An 18,173-nucleotide genomic window follows, 5' to 3' on the forward strand; every position below is an offset into this window, starting at 1 on the left:
TTGGAAGATGTCCAGGAAACTGTAACCATAATACAATATATGACCTCTTTCAAACATTTTTTGTTCATAGCCTCCCTAATAGTGACACCCAGGGGGAAAGTGAGGCAGCACAGTTCAGCACTGCAGTCATCTGATCTCCATGGTCACTGCTGACTGTGAAAGAAATAAGAACTATAGTGTGGTAATTGACAGAAGTTCTTTCCAAGGCATATTGAAAAAAACGGGTTGTCTAGTTGAGACTTTTTGACATAACCAAGTTGTAATATTGAGAATAAGTAGTCCCACATTTCCAGTCTAGTGAGACTAATGATTGAGTCCCTTGAGTACAGAGGTGATCTCTTCTTTGACTTAGCAGAGCAGAAACACAAGGCTCAAAGTCTCAAAAACTGCTGTTGAGTTAACAGATGGATAAATGAATGAAGTTTGAATATATTTAACAAAAGCTGGATTGATCATTTGCCTTGAATAAGATTTGGGCCCAAGAAATGGTTAAATAATTAAGTAATTAATTGGGAATATGGTAGGAGGGTAGATGATTCTTGAGCCCCAGTGACTCAGGTATAATTGTAATTTTTCTTCAACATCTCAAAGCATTTTAAATAGCATCTACTTTTCCTAATGAGTGATTTTGAAATTTTTCCAAATACTTATTAGCCAGAAACAGTCAGCATATTTTCTACGACTTGGCCAGAATTATAATGTGTAGAGAAAAAGGCTAATTTTTAAATGGAGTAGAAGAGGTTTGGGGGGGGGGGTGTGGGGACTGGATGCCCCAAGAGTTCTTAACTCTTAGTAATTGGTCTAAAAAATGTTTGAAGATAAAAAAAACCAAACTTCATTTAGTTTACAGTTCTCACTCAAGCCATTAACCACAGCAATATGCCTAATTCTCTCCTACCTGTAAGCCAGTAAGAAAAGTTTTCTTATCTGAAATAGACCAATACTATATTGACTCCTTACTGGTTCCCATTTTAGCTCTCTATTGTATAGAAGATTGGAGCTTCACTGTACAGACCTTAGGCCAACTTTAAGACATGATATTTTTTCAGGTATTAGAAATGGTCGTGAACTTTTTGAATTATCTTTAAACTTCTAAAATATGGACTATTCCATCTCAAAGTGAAGTTCACATTTTACCAAACTCTCAGCTATCTGTCTCATCAGCAGTCTGAAAATAATTAAAGGAACACAACATAGAACTACGATATTGGCCATCCCATGGACACGAACTCCCAAAGAAGCCTATTTTCTTTCAGTTAAAATCACTGTAATCATAAAGCCATCTGGGTCTAATTGATTTCCCTGCAGGAGACAGTAATACTAAGAGATTATTCTATTACTAAATGAAAACCACTGAAACTTTGGCTTGGTTTGTTACTGGATTTTGATATATATTCTTGATTCAATTAGGTTATCCAACCATATTAACAGTTCTATGGACTGAGTTTTTTAATGCTAGGGATTTATTCCTGCTGCATGATAAAGGTCCTATATATTTTAATAGTTAACTAAAACACAACACAGGCTATGGCTGTTTCATCACTGCAGGATCTAGAGCTGCATTGTCCAATGTAGTAGCCACTAACCAAACATAACTATTCAAACTTAAATTTAGTTAAAACTAAACAAAATTCAAAATTCCATTTATCTGTCAATGTAGTCATTTCAACTACTCTTACAGCTGCATATGGCTAGTGTATTGAGCAGCATATATATAGAACATTCCCATCATTGCTGAATATTCTACTGGATAACATTGATCTAGGGCGACCCACAAAGATATCCCAGTTAGAGCAGACTTAATTACTGTCTGCAGGGTAAGCCACATGGTGTTGCATTTATCTCCATTAGCTCTGTAAATGAAGAGGAAATGTGTTTATCCTGCATGACACAGAGTCCTCCATTGTCAACTACGTGATTTGAGTTTCAGGATTCTGAAATTCCCTGTCACTATTTGTGTGTGTGTGTGTGTGTGTGTGTGTGTGTGTGTGTGTGTGTGTCTGCTGCTCTCCTACCATTTTCCCACTTAACTCTTTGTTTCTCACATATTTCTTTAAGAATGGCGGCACAGTGTCTGGCAAGAAGTAAGGAGAGAAAAGAAAAAGGATTAGAGGGCACACTGATGTCTAAGCAATAAAACCCTGGTGTTCTGGGTTTAGACGTTCTCACATTGTAAGAAGTTCTAAAGTTTCACTTTAGAAAAAGAAGGAGCCTTTAAAGGGTTGTTTTCTGCTTTTTCTGGCAAACCTTAACTTCCTGGTTCAAAGAAAAGACATGTATAAATGAGGCCCACAAGGCTTCTTTGACATCAAATCACTCTCCAGCACAACATTTTGATGAGTTAAGTGTAAATGAACCAGAAACATATGGATTAAATTTCCCCCATGATAGTAAGAGGTTAGAAAAATGGAAGGGGAAACGTGCCTGGGAAAATGCATTTGGGGGCTTGCTGGGCCTTCAGTGCTTAAAACTCAGAGCATACTGTTTTGCTGGAAGCAAAATGCAAAGTGGAGGCAGTCACCTCAGCTCTGTTTCTTAAGCAGAGCTTCCAGGGGAAATTGGAAAAGACATTTGGGTTTCCCTTTATCAACATTAGTTGATAAGACTGTAATCTAGATTGAGAGAGAGAGCTGTGGCCATATGTGGCCCAATGGTGGGAAAAAGGAAGTGTGTGTGCATTGGGGTGGGGTGGTGATGCCCCCTTCCCTGTGCCGGTGAGCAGAGTCAGCTGATTAGGAGGGATGGCCCAGGCCCATCAAGGTCTCCTAGAAGAAACAGCATCTTGTGGAAGGCAAGTCTCTTTGCATTTGAATATACCAACAGACTCTAATCTGCCATTTTGGGAGCCACTGAAAGATTTGAAGTGGAAGAAGATGCATGATCAAATCATTCTGGCAGCCCTAAGCAGGGTGGATGCAGAGGAGAAAAGATGTAGCTGGAGGAGAACAAGTCAAGGAGAGTATGTGAGAGATGATGAGGCCCAGAATTCAGAGGAAAGTGTAAATATTCATGAAAAAGAATGTTAGGACTGGGTCATCCACTTGATATGGAAGATGAAAAGAGGTAATTAGGTAAGAGTTAAGTAATTTGTCCAAGTCACTTTTTTCTTTTTAAAAAGTCACATAACTTTTTTCATATCTAGCTCCTTTTTTTATCCCAAAGTTTATGAAAACATACACCAGGTAACCAAGGGTACTAATTCAGTCACTGATGAGTATTTATTGAGCACATACCCGGACAAGACATTGTTAGATGCTTGAGGTAATGGTGCTGAGTTTGGAGATAATTATTGCTGTACCAGGGAAATTAGCTCACTAGTTTCTTACATTATCCTGCAAAATCATTCCTGGAGATAGACCAGAGAATCAAAGGAAAACTAAACCATTCATACACCAGCTAGATTCCTTCAGAATGGTTGCTGTTAAACTTTGGTGTAAAGGTTTTGAAATAAGTTTGAGTTAAGGGAGAGCTGCCTGCTTTCTCTAAATCAGTTTATCTGTCTGTAACAAGCCCTTGGCCAGTCTTACTTGGCAGGCAGCAATATATGGCATTAGAGAAAATTGCTGCTATTAATACTTATAGGCCCTTATAAATCACTACCTCCATCCAGGGTTTTAGACTAAGATGCACCAAAATACGCTATTTCCCCAAAGAAGCAACCCAATCCTTCAAAAGGACAATACATCCGCTTCAGCCTTTCTGTCCATGGCTGGCCTTGGTCAAGAAAAAAAAAATCTCTATTTTTTTCACTCAAGAGTGAAAAGCTAGGACTTTGAAAACTTGAGTCCTCAAACTCAAGACTATATGGTTTGATGAGTTCCCACTTGATGAATTCTTGTGTAACATAAGGGATGAAAGAGGGAAATGATAGGATCACTTCCCAGCACTTACTGCACTGACCCATGTGCACCTACAGCAAAGAAAGTAGTAGAGTTGAGATTTAGATGAGGTCTATCCACCTCCTAATCCATGTTCTTTCCACACCAACACCAGGTATAGAGTTGAAGGTAGGTAAATTGAATGAGCCAAGTTAATCTTCTCTTCTCCAAATTGTCTCTACTTAGAGGTGCCGCAGAGTGAAAGGGTAGGGAGAGGACACACTTTAGACCAAGGAATAAATAAACCAAACTTTGTCACCCCCTGCCCCTAACCCATATTCACTACAGCATTTCTAACATGTTAAGCTTAGATTTAAAAGACATGATGGCCTCCAAATACACAATACAGTGACTGAGAAATGCATGATGATGTGGAGATGCATGTATTCTTGACTGGGACTTACCATATTTGCTGTGCTTTGTGAACAATTATTACTTTCATGTTATTGTCAACTATGAATTGCTGAGTTCACTTTTGCTAGTTCATGGTTACCTACATGCCTTAAGTGAAAAGAATAAATTTTTCTTTACATACACAAAAAGGAATGTAGTGAACATTAAACATTTATTTACTTTAATGAAGATTTGATACTTCTCTTCTAAAACTTCAAAGGGCCATCTATTGTTTTCAGAAAAAAAGTTTCAGCCCCTTAGAGTGGCATGGCTGCTCACAAATGGTCCATATAAAGTAGACCCTAGTGGTTAAGAGAAAGGTCTGGAAATAGTGTGAGTTTGAGCCTGGGCTCTACCGGTTTCCTGCTGTGAAAACTTGGCCAAGTCATATGATCTCTGTCCATCTCAGTTTCCTCATCTTGATAATGGAAAGAGTAATTCTATTACCACTTAAGGTTGTCAGATAATTATTATATGTAAGGTCTTAGAACAGTGCCTGACATAAAGTTAAAACTCAATACATATCAGCTATTAATTGCTTTGCTCCTATATTAACTCAGAGCTGCCTTAGCTGATATTTGTGTCTCAGCCCAAAGTGACTGATTTAATGCTAGTCCTTTCTAGAAATTGCCATTTTTTTGTGATACATGTGAATTATTTTTTTTTAATGTCTTTTAATTTTTTTTTTACAAATAGTTTATTGTCAAATTAGTTTCCACATAATACTCAGTGCTCATCCCCATAAGTGTCCTCCTCTATGCCCATCCCCCCACATCCATCAGTCCTCAGTTTTTGTCAGCATTCAAGAGTCTCTCATGGTTTGCCTCTCTCCCTTTCCCCCACCATTTCCACCCTTCTTCTCCCCCTTGATCCTCAGTAAAGTTCCTCCTAATCCTCCTATACGTGCAAACATATGATATTTGTCCTTCTCTGCCTGACTTATTTCGCTCAGCATAACGCCCTCAAGGTCCATCCATGTTGAGGCATAGGAGCACATGTGAATTATTTTTAAACTCAAGAAAAGACAGACATTTTTCAATAAAAGGTTTTGACTACATCTTCCTGTCTATAAGAGAAATGTTCTTGTATTTTTGGAACTTTGTGTCTTTTCTATATTTTAAACCTTCTTTTGGAATATAATAAATTTTTCTAATACTGGTCTTTGCTATTATCTCTACTATCATAATACTGTTAGTGCTACGGCTACCATTTCTTGGGAGCTTACTATGTTAGGTACTGTACCATGTGCTTTCTTTGCATTGTCTACTTTAAGTCTCACATTAAACAAATAAAGAAAACCTTAAGAGTAAGAACTATTCATTCATTCATTCAATTCATATTTATTCAGGGCACTCTGTGTACATGTTAACATTCTAGGCACTGAAAATGGAGTATTTTGGTAAAAAAATATAAAAATTTCTGCCTTCATGGAGGCTACATTCTGATAACTTCTGATGCCTCATTTTAAGAAGGTATCTATTTCTTGTGCCATTCAGAAAGAGCAACCAGACCCGAGGTAATTGGATTCTAAATCCCGTGCAGAGCCCCTTTTTCAAGGTGCCACTGAGAGTTTTGGGTTTTCCTTCAGCTTCTATTTCTTCCTTTTCCCTTCCTAGCATCCTCCATTGCCTGCTTAGAGATCCTTCGAATTCTGAAGAAGTTAATTCTGTCTAGCTCCAGAGACTGAGATCTGGTCTAAGGGAAACAATCCATGCTTTCAACTTTGCAGAGTGCAGAGATTGGTTCAGGGCTGGGGAGGTGATCCAAACTGGTCAAATAAGAGAGCATTCTGGCATCTTTCATTTACATGCAGGAATAAAATTACTCTCTTTTCTTTTTATTTTTATTTTTTAAATTTATTTCTAGACGAGAGAGAGAGCGTGAGCAAGGAAGGGTCAGAGAGAGAGGGAGACACAGACTCTGAAACAGGCTCCAGGCCCTGAGCTGCCAGTCAGCACAGAGCCCAACGCGGGGCTCGAACCCACGAACCACGAGAACATGACCTAAGCAAAAGTCAGACGCTTCACCAACTAAGCCACCCAGGTGCCCCAAAATTATTACTCTTTCTTTGTGAACAGCATAATGTGTATACATGAAGACTGAAAGTCCTTTTGCCATTTTCGCCTCCCACAAGGGAATTAAGGGTGAGAATGAAATCAACTCAAGGAAAACAGAGCCAAGAGAACTTTAGAGAAAAATTGGAGTCCCAGTGCACCATGAACCTCCGGTTGAAACTATGCCTGAAGCTGCCTGATTTCAGAACCTATAAGATTCACAAGGCAAGAAATTCTCTTTATTTTTTACCAGTGTGACTTTGTTCATACGTGTTTTTACTGCTGTTTTTGTTTACCTTGTAACTGAAAGAATGGTAAACAATAGACAAAGCAAATGTTAGTGCCCATTCTCTCCATGCCCACCCTTACCACTTTCATCTCCCATCATCTTTACTTGCCTTTCTTTTACTCTTCCTTTTTATCTTCTCTTTCCTAATTCCCTGTTGTTTCACCCTCCCAAAATGCATATGGCTCCTATCAACACTACTGGTAGAAACATTAACAGACATAATAATGAACTCCTGAAATATTTATTTCATAGAAAAATATGTTGGGACTGGAAGGGACTTTGAGAGATAATGTGTTCCAGCCCCTTCCTTCAGGCAGATAAGCTATTATTATTCTCAGGAGGCAAATGAAGTCCAGAAATACTAACTTACTTGCTCAAGCTAGTTTATGTCAGACTTGGGAATAAAGCCCAAATCAAAGGATCAGACAATCTCAGCACTCAGTAGCTATAAGGATTTTAGAGATGATCTGTATCCAACTCACTTATTTTGCAACTGGGGAGACTGAGTATTGATGAGGGTTAGTGACATGCCCAAGGTCACCTTGCTAATCTGTAGCAGACCTAGGACAAACATAAACTTTCTGAATTTCCCTCTAGTGCTATTTCTACTAAGTTAAACTGCTTCTGCCTTCTTAATTTATTTTTTAAAGTGTTAGCTAATTATTGAAATTAATATGCCAATACATGAGGTTCAATGCTCATTCCGATTTGCTTGTTAAATCTTCTTTATTGCCTTGATCTCTGTGGGAACTACATCCGTTTATAACACTGGAACCCAGGACTCAAGAAACTATTTCAACCACAAAGTCATAAATACTTTCTTCCTCTTTGCTTTACACATAAAGTAACCCTGTTTTTTAATACAATATTTTCTTTTCTTCCTCTTAAGTTAATTCTCCAGCATTCATGGTGGGAGGGGTGGGAGACACTAAAAGCTTGCTTCTTCACCACTGTACTTATATGGAGCAGATGGGATTTTTATTATAAAACTACTTCTCTCTCTACCAACAAATACTTGCATGAGATTGTCTCTGGACTTTAAGGCTAAAAGAAACTGAGGCAGGGTTTTAATATCTATAATGATAGGAAATTTCCCATGTTGCTCATCCAAACAAGTATTGTTTTTCAGCCCAGTGGGCTGGTGCCACTAACAGGAAGATCCCTTGAAGTGCTAACATTTTTTTTTTTAACTCAGTTTTAACATCCCTTCTCTCCACTCTTCACTGGAGACTAACATAGCCAGAGGTCAAAGACTTATCCAATATTCCTCCTAAGTCCACAATTCACAGTGCTCTGGTCAGGGTGGGAAGGAGAATCCTTCCCTCACTAGCCTTCCTAAATGTTTTTGATAGTTACGGTTGTAGATATAAAAACTTATTTCCTTAGGGAACATTGTATCAGCCAGGATTTTTATATTTTAAACAACTCCAACCTCTCAGTTGGGTGAAACAAAGCGTTTTTGAGCTCTCATTCCCCTCTCTCACCCCCAGTTGTTCACACTGCATGTGTGATGCTGGTCACCCTGAGATACCTCTTTGTGTCATCTTTGTACTTATTCACTACCCAGGCTAAATGGGAAACAATATTGCTGCAACAGAAAGGAAAGAGAGTTTCAGAGGGTTTAACATAGCAGACACTCTAGTCCCAAACTGATACATGTATTACTTGTGTTCGAAGTTATTGGTCAAAGAAATGGCCACATCTAATTACTGGCAGAGCTAAAGAAAAAGACACAATACGTGTGCATAGTCCTGAAGGCCACCACTACACCATTTAAATTATAGCATCTTTTGAAATACTAAGTTAACTGAGGAAGGAGGAGGAGGCAGAAGTTTAGAAGGACAAAGAGGACAGGCATAAGGGCTAGGGAGCTTGAATAATTTACTTATAGGGCTTAGATGTTGATGCTTTCTTTATCTTACTACTAGAGCATAGACTTCTTGTTTTCATTGGTAGATGGAGAGAGGCTGGGAACCCACAGGTAAGTTCCAAACATCATTAAGTAGCCAAGGATATTTACGACATATGTCCTGCTTATCTCTTTTTTCTATTCTTTGCTACACTCTATCCAAATAAAAATTCTTGACTTCTTTCTTCATTACTCTTCCATATTTTCAATAACAATTTTACTTAATAAGCTTAATATTTTTACATCAACTAAATGACTATATTAAAATCAGCCCATAAATTCTACTACTGATGTTATCTGTTCTAATCTAATGCGCTCTTGCTTCATAAGGCTACAACTAACAAAACACTTTAGACCTTCCTAGATTATTTTTAATCAAACAGGTTTTTTGGAATATTATTATTTTGAATTAGAACAGACCCAATGCTTATAGATAAAACCTGATACCTTTCCATCTACACAGTAAGGGTGACAATTTTTTAAAAAGCTTTTTTTCCTGGCACTTTCTTGCCCTAATGTAGACCTTTTCATCTTTGGAGATCTGTTAAAAATTAAAGACAGCTGTGCAAATCATAGCTGTAGAGACAAATGATCTTATGCCAGTGAGTTATTTTCTTTAGGTGGTACTTGGTTTTCTTGTCTATGGGTTACTCTTGGCGTCCAACTTTTCTAGTAGAATTACTGCTTTTATTTTACCTGAGCTTTAACTCCGAAAATTTATTCATGAGTTCAATTCTTTGTTTCAAAAACTAGAAGCCATCTGATATGGAGTCGTGGATTGGAAACAACCTTGTCATTTACCTCTTTCAATACCTCATTCATGCAGAAAACAACCTCTCTAGTATGAAAAAGAAATAAACACCCAGCCTCTTTAAAACTCCTGTAGTAAAACTCCTGTAGCAACAGAGAACTTACTACCTCAAGCATCCAGTCCATTCTTTTTAGGAGGGGTGTGGTGGATTGGGGTCAATCATATTGGTGGAATGGGTTGAAATGTCATAATACTTCCATTTAAACAAACCCACATTTATGTGCCTCCAGGTATTAATCTTATTTCTTTTCTTTTTGTACATATAGAACAAATCTGAGGCCCTCTTTTTATATTAGTCTTCTCATATTCTAAGTTAGCTGCCATAGCTTCTAAGCTTTTTATTTTCTTAAGCTTATGTCAGATGTTCTTTATATGAGATGGGTCACAGTTTTTATTATTCTCTTTTGGGCACAGTCATTTGTCACTGTCATTCCTTAGGGCATAGTGCTGCATGTGTGTATCTTCTTTTATTGGGATCTCTCAAGGTGCTGCATGATGAGTTACTCCCCACCATGTTTGGAGTAAATGCACCTTAGATAAACTAAGTAAATGTACCTTAGGTAAATTTTTATGGCCAGTTAAGAAATAGATGGTCTCATTTGTTTCAAATGTTGGTGTGAATGTAGAATCATTTTGTGTATAAGTACACAAATGGAATATAGATAAGAAAAATCAGTCATATGTTCAAGTCTCATAAAAATGGGACCATTTTTAAAACAGAATAATAACTCCAGTAGTCAAAGGACACCTCTGGTAATTCAATGGGCCCTTAAAAAGCAGGCATCCATTCACTCTTACAGTGAGGCTGTCACCAATGTAACTCAATTCTTCTCCTGGGTCTACTCTTCATGATATATTCTCTTTTCTTCTACCAGAATCAACTAAACAACCATCACGTCTAGTTTATGTCCCCAAGAAATCTATTTGGTCCATGAAATCATCATTCTCTATTGGACAGAGCTTTTATACCAGTGTATATTATAAGCTATGTTTTATTCTACTAATTGTCTTTCTTTCTTTAGGTTAGATGGCCACCCCTGAACCAATAAGGCCTGGTCAAGAGAGAATTGGGACATGCAATACAAAATGTGCCTTCCTCATGTGTAGCAACATGGGTGGACCTTAAGGGTGTTATGCTTAGCGAAATAAGTCAGGCAGAGAAGGACAAATATCATATGTGTGCACATATAGGAGGATTAGGAGGAACTTAACGGAGGACCATGGGGGAGAAGAAGGAGGAAAATGGTGGGGGAAAGGGAGAGAGACAAACCATGAGAGACTCTTGAGTGCTGAGAAACAAACTGAGGGCTGATGGATGTGGGGGGAGGGGGGATATGGGCATGGAGGAGGGCATTTGTGGGGATGAGCACTGGGTGTTATATGGAAACCAATTTGACAATAAAGTATTTGTAAAAAAAAAAAAAGTGCCTTCCTTAAAATACTTCCTTATTTTAATGCTTATGGTTGTCACCTTGTCAATAGCACCAGGCACCATGACATGGAGAGCCTTATGGATTCCTTTTTGGGGTCAAAGAAATATGAGAAGAAGAGAACACAGCTATATACCTAGATCAACTCATTGACTGTAAGTGAGAATAAGACAACTTTTCAGGGTCCTTTCTGAGGAAAACTTCCTTAGGTCTTATAAGTCAGGAACGTGCTATTGGTAAATAATGGGCTGTCAATTAGAAAAGCTCCAGATAAGGGAAGTGCAAGTAGAACCATTGTGGGGTATATGAAAAGCTTCATGAAGGCAGGGGCAATAAGTTACTTATCTTTAAAAAATGAAGCCTAACACTAAGCACACAGTAGGTCTCAATAAATGTGGACTGGTAAAAATCCCTTAAATGAACATGCAAGGACACTTCAGGATTCCTTTAAATATAGATCTCTGAAAAGAGCAGTCTAGTCTGGGAAACATTGTCCAAATGCATAGCAGGAGATAAAATTCTATGGTGCCTGGTCACCAAGTCAACATTTCGATTAGATAATTATTTCCTATTTTTATTTTATTTTTTTTATTTACAAATAGTTTATTGTCAAGTTGGTTTCCATATAACACCCCGTGCTCATCCCCACAAGTGCCCTCCTCCATGCCAATCGCCCCCCTCCCCCCCGCACCCATGAGTCCTCAGTTTGTTCTCAGCATTCAAGAGTCTCTCATGGTTTGCCTCTCCCTTTCCGCCACCATTTTCCCCCTTCTTCTCCCCCATGGTCCTCAGTTAAGTTCCTCCTAATCCTCCTATATGTGCAAACATATGGTATTTGTCCTCTGATTTGCTCATTTTACCCACTCTGACTGGTGTGAGGTGGTATCTCAGTGTCATTTTGATTTGTATTTCCCTGATGAGTAGGGATGCTGAGCATCGTTTCATATGTTTCTTGGCCATCTGGTTGTCCTCTTTGGAGAAGTGTCTGTTCTTATCTTCTGCCCATTTCTTTACTGGGTTGTTTGTTTTTTGGGTGTGGAGTTTGGTGAGTTCCTTATAGATTCTGGATATCAACCCTTTATCTGATGTGTCATTTGCAAGTATCTTTTCCCATTCCGTTGGTTGCCTATTAGTTTAGTGGGTTGTTTCCTTTGCCGTGCAGAAGCTTTTGATCTTGATGAGGTCCCAATCATTTATTTTTGCTCTTGATTCCTTTGTTTTGGGGGATGTGTCAAGTAAGAGGTTGCTGCGGTGGAGGTCAAAGAGGTTGTTTCCTGCTTTCTCCTCTAGGGTGTTGATGGTTTCCTGTCTCACATTCAGGTCCTTTATCCATTTTGAGTTTATTTTTGTGTATGGTGTGAGAAAATGATCTAGTTTCATTCCTCTGCATGTTGCTGTCCAGTTCTCCCAACACCATCTGTTAAAGAGGCTGTCTTTTTTCCATTGGATATTCTTTCCTGCTTTGTCAAATATCAGTTGGCTGTATACTTTTGGGTCCACTTCTGAGTTCTCAATTCTGTTCCATTGGTCTGTGTGTCTGTTTTTGTGCCAATACCATACTGTCTTGATGATGACAGCTTTGTAGTAGAGGCTAAAGTCTGGGATGGTGATACCTCCCGTTTTGGTTTTATTTTTCAGTATTACTTTAGCTATTCAGGGTCTTTTGTGGTTCCATACAAATTTTTGGATAGTTTGTTCTAGTTTTGAGAAGTATGCTGGTGCAATTTTGATTGGAATTGCGTTGAATGTGTAGATAGCTTTGGGTAGTAATGACATCTTAACTATATTTATTCTTCCTATCCATGAGCATGGGATGTTTTTCCATTTATTTGTGTCTTCTTCAATTTCCTTCATAAGTTTTCTGTAGTTTTCATCATATAGATCTTTTGTATCCTTGGTTAGGTTTATTCCTAGGTATTTTATGGTTTTTTGTGCAATTGTGAATGGGATCAGCTTTTTGATTTCCCTTTCTGTTGCTTCATTGTTGGTGTATAAAAATGCAACTGATGTCCATATGTTGATTTTGTACTCTGCAACTTGGCTAAATTCTTGGATCAGTTCCAGTAAGCTTCTGGTGGAGTCTGTTGGGTTTTCTATGTAGAGTATCATGTTTTCTGCAAAAAGTGATAGTTTGACTTCCTCTTTGCCAATTCTGATGCCCTTTATTTCCTTTTGTTGTCTGATGGCTGATGCTAGGACTTCCAGCACTATGTTAAACAGCAGTGGTGAGAGTGGACATCCCTGTCGTGTTCCTGATCTCAGGGGGAAAGCTCTCAGTTTTTCCCCGTTGAGGATGATGTTAGCTGAAGGCTTCTCATAGATGGCTTTTATGATGTTTAAGTAAGTTCCTTCTATCCCAACTTTCTCTAGAGTCTTTATTAAGAAGGGATGCTGTATTTTGTCAAATGCTTTTTCTGCATCTTTCGACAGGATCATATGGTTTTTATCTTTTCTTTTGTTGATGTGAAGTATCACATTGATTGATTTGCGAATGTTGAACCAGCCCTGTAACCCAGGAATGAATCCCACTTGATCTTGGTGGATGATTCTTTTTATGTGCTGTTGAATTTGATTTGCAATATCTTCTTGAGGATTTTTGCATCCGTATTCATCAAGGATATTGGCCTGTAGTTCTCTTTTTTTGCTGGGTCTCTGTCTGGCTTGGGAATCAGAGTGATGCTGGCTTCATAAAATGAGTCTGGGAGTTTTCCTTCACGTTCTATTTTTTGGAATAGCTTGAGAAGAATCGGTATTAATTCTGTTTTAAATGTCTGGTAGAATTCCCCGGGGAAGCCATCTGGTCCTGGGCTCTTATTTGTTGGGAGATTTTTGATCACTGTTTCGATTTCCTCACTAGTTATGGGTCTGTTCAGATTTCCTACCTCTTCCCATGTGAATTTTGGTAGTGGGTGTGCATTTAGGAATTTGTCCTAGTATTCCCTGATAATTGCTTCTATTTCTGAGGGGTTGGTTGTAATAATTCCATTTTCATTCATGATTTTGTCTATTTGGGTGCTCTCTCTCTTCTTTTTGAGAAGCCTGGCTAGAGGTTTGTCAATTTTGCTTATTTTTATCAAAAAACCAACTCTTGGTTTCATTGATCTGTTCAATTATTTCTTTGGTCTCTATGTTGTTTATTTCTGCTCTGATTTTTACTCTTTCTCTTCTTCTGCAGGGTTTAGGACATTCTTGTTGCTCTGCCTCTAGTTCCTTTAGGCGAGCTGTTAGATTTTGGCCTTGCACTTTTTCTAGTTTCTTGAAATAGGCCTGGAGTGCAATGTACTTTCCTCTTAGGGTTGCCTTGCCACATCCCATAGATTTTGGATTGTTGTGTTTTCATTTTCATTTGTTTCCATATATTTTTTAATTTCATCCCTAATAGCCTGATTGGCCCATTCATTCTTTAGTAGGGTGGTCTTTAACCTCCATGTTTTTGGGGGTTTTCCAGGCTTCTTCCTGTGATTGATTTCAGGTTTAAAAGCATTATGATCTGAGTGTGCATGGTATGATCTCAATTCTTTTATACTTATTGAGGGCTGCTTTCTGTCCCAGCATGTGATCTATCTTGGAGAATGTGCCATGCGCACTTGAGAAGAAAGTAAATTCCCTGGCCTCAGGATGTAAAGTTCTAAATATGTCCGTCAGATCCATCTGGTCCAATGTGTCTTTCAAGTCCATTATTTCTTTAATTTTCTGTCTGGTTGACCTATCCATTGCTGTAAGTGGAGTATTGAAGTCCCCTGCTATTAGCACATTCTTATCTATGAGCCTGTTTCTCTTTGTGATTAATTGTTTTATATATTTAGGAGCTCCCATATTCGGTGCATAGACATTTATGATTGTTAGTTCTTCCTGATGGATAGACCCTGTAACTCTTATGTAATGCCCTTCTTCATCTCTTGTTATTGTCTTTAATTTAAAGTCCAGTTTGTCTGATATAAGCATAGCTACTCCGGCTTTCTTTTGATTTCCAGTAGCATGATATATATTTCTTCATCCCCTTACTTTTAATCTGAAGGTATCTTCAGGTCTAAAATGAGTTTCTTGTAGACAGCATATAGATGGATTTTGTTTTTTTATCCATTCTACTACCCTATGTCTTTTGAATTATTTCCTATTTTTAAAAGAGAAAAGTCAGATAATTCAATTACTTTAGCATATTCTGATTCTGTAGCCTCGTCTTAAATAGAGAATGTGGAGGCAATGTGGTTGAGTATTTTATGTCAGGTTTGCTGTAGATTCAAATACCTCTACTTCTAGCTTTTCCTGAGTACAACTCAAATTAACATTTATCATGAAATCATCCATCTTGGTCAGTCTCCAAATTCATTTATTTTGCTTTTCACCCTGTTTGCCCTACCTATGTGGGAGAACATATCTTTTTTTTTTTTTTAATCCCCTTCAGGACTAACTTAGAACTTTCCTGAGGCAAATTAAAATTCATGTTCAAACCTCTGAAACTCAGATTTATTTCCCAGATTGTATAGTTTTTCATAGAGCTAGGAATCTAAGTAGTATAGTTGGAAAATCTCAGTTAGTCCATGTACTAAAGGAATGTTTCTGTTCAGAAATCAATTAAGTGGGGAAAAAATTCACTTGACCAATTAGGAAATGCATTCTGATTTAACTGATCATCAGTGAAGAAGAGATCTACCTGTATAAAAGGTACCAACTTATTACAGAATTTTAGTGATTCCAGACCTGATCCTCCCTATTGATCAAATACATGCACACCTGCTATTATCTCCATCTCCATATTTCACAGGAATTTGCAATCCTGTGTGAACAACCCTCCCAATATGGGGTTCATCATTTTCCTTTCTTTAAACCATCTCATCATCGTGCACTTTCTATTATTCACTAACTCAGCAAACACTGAGCATCCATACATGCCAGAAATTGTGAAATGCTGTAAATAGCAAGGGATGAGCAGATCTAGTTCCTGCTGTCGTAAAGCTTATGATAGATCTAGAATAAGCAATAACACAAGCAATTGGGCACTAAAGCTAGAAACAGAGATATGCACACTTCTGTCTTTCTCTCAATCCTAACATCTAATAAATCACTATATTCCTCCAGTCTGTATTGTCTAAATCTCCTTTGAATTAGAATCTTCCAATGCATTCCTACTTTCACTGCCAGTGTTCTCTCTCTTACCTCTCTTATTGTGCACCAATAAAATAACCAGTAATATTGTATTCTTCCTCAAATGCACTTCTTGCACAACCATCACCAAATAATCTTGCTAAAGTGCAAAACTCACTTATTAAAAAGTTGTATTTTATTTATTTTATATTTTTAAATTTCATTTATTTATTTTTGAAGGAGAGACAGAGAGCAAGCTGGGGATGGGGCAGAGAGAAAGGAGATACAGAATGTGAAACAGCCTCCGAGCTCTGAGCTGTCAGCACAGAGCCTGACATGGGTCTCAAACTCATGGACAGTGAGCTCATTCATGAGCTGAAGTGAGTTGCTTAACAACTGAGCCACCCTTGTGCCCCTAAAAAGCTGTGTTTTTAGAATCTAGTTTCTAAGATCCTTTACCCAGTAAAGGATCTGTAAAGCCCTCCAACGTTGTCTGATAGAACTACCCCTGTACCTGTCACTCTTTATGTTCTCACAACAACAAACATGTTCCATGCACACATATATACCACTGTGATTTTGGTCACAATGTCCTCGCCGCCTGGAATGCCTTTTCTGTTTGTCTTCCCCAGCTCTTAACTATCTTCTAAGACTAAAGATTTAGTTTTGAATTTTTTTACATCCCTCCAGGAGTTGAATCAGGAATTATATTATATTGCCAAAATACCTGGACATGTCTCAATCATTGCCCCGCACCTTTTTGTATTACAGTTGTATGTTTATAAACCTGACACTCAGGGTACCTGTGTAGCTTAGTTAAGTGGTAGACTTCAGCTCAGGTCATGATTTCACAGTTTGTGAGTTCCAGCCCCATAGAGGGTTCTGTGCTAACAGTTTGGATTCTGTGTCTCCTTCTTTCTTTGCCCCTCTCCTGCCTGTGCTCTCTCAGAAACAAACATCAGAAACATTATTTTGAGCCTCTTTATAAAAAATAAATCTGTCGCTCTGACATGACTTTGGGTTCCTTCATGGCAAGGACTCCATCTTCTTCAACTTTGGGCCCTCAGAGCACATTTTAGAATTTAACATATAGTAGATGCCCTAGAAACACATGTTTGATATAGGTATGAGTGAATAGTCTACAAAAGACATCCACATCTGGGAATACAGTATGTTTTGGTAAAAATCTACACACCTTTTATTATAATATCTGCCCTGCTGAACCATTGGATTTACATGCGTAATGAATCAAGACTTTATAGCTGGATTGTATCTAATTCAGCTAATAGTAGTTATGCAGTCAGGGCTGCACTTTGATTAATGCAAACACTATCTGGCTAAACAATTCTGGTTGATGTTTATTAAACAGTTTTACAGCTGTTTTAATGTACCATCAAAACTCCAGGCTATCCTACATGTTGCACTGCCTGACTTGATTCATCCTGCACACTGGGTTAAGTCCAATCTCTATCCCACTTTGAATGTCTTCACCAACCATTCCAAGCTGCTCTCCACTCCTGAGTTGATTTTAAGATGTGTTTTGCCACTGAAACATATACTATTTTGATATTCATATATAAGTCTATCATAGGTGGAATAGACCACCCTACAGCATAGTCTTACTTGGAATACACCAAGTAAGAAGATCTGAGATAGCTGTTACAGTGTCTGCCTTATTCCAGGTTCTTCACAAAGATTATTTCCAAATTTCCCAACAACACAAGAAAATAGGCTCACATCAAGTCCCTTTAACAGATAATGAATACAAGAGTTAGCCAAGTGAAATAAATTTCCTAGTAATCAATAACTAGTAGTGTGGTGTCAGGATTTGAATGCAAATGTATCTGACTACAAAGTTCCCATCTTTGCCCATTTCATTGTGTGCATATGGTTTAGTTTCCTTTTTTATAACACACAGGTATACAGTAGAGGTGTTGTGACCAGGTAATAAAGCTGACTTCCTGTGAGCCAGATTATTGGACGCTAAAGGCAATTTGATGGGTGTGAATGAAAGTAGATAAGGATTAGCCTAAGCTGGGTGCCTGGATGGCTCAGTCTGTTAAGCCTCCAACTTCAGCTCAAGTCATGATCTCATGGTTCGTCGGTTTGAGCCCCGCATCGGGCTCTGTGCTGACAGCTATCTCAGAACCTGGAGCCTGTCTTCAGATTCTGTGTCTCCCCTTCTCTCTGACCCTCCCCTGTTCTTGCTGTCTGTCTGTCTCTTTCTCTCAAAAATAAATAAAATATTTTAAAAAAGGATTAGCCTAAGGGAAGAAACTACTATCAAGTCAGCCATTATGCACAGGAGACCATACATATTTTAA

Source organism: Hyaena hyaena, unplaced genomic scaffold (assembly GCF_003009895.1).
Source record: "Hyaena hyaena isolate Hyena2069 unplaced genomic scaffold, ASM300989v1 scaffold_5, whole genome shotgun sequence".
Lineage (NCBI taxonomy): Eukaryota > Metazoa > Chordata > Mammalia > Carnivora > Hyaenidae > Hyaena > Hyaena hyaena.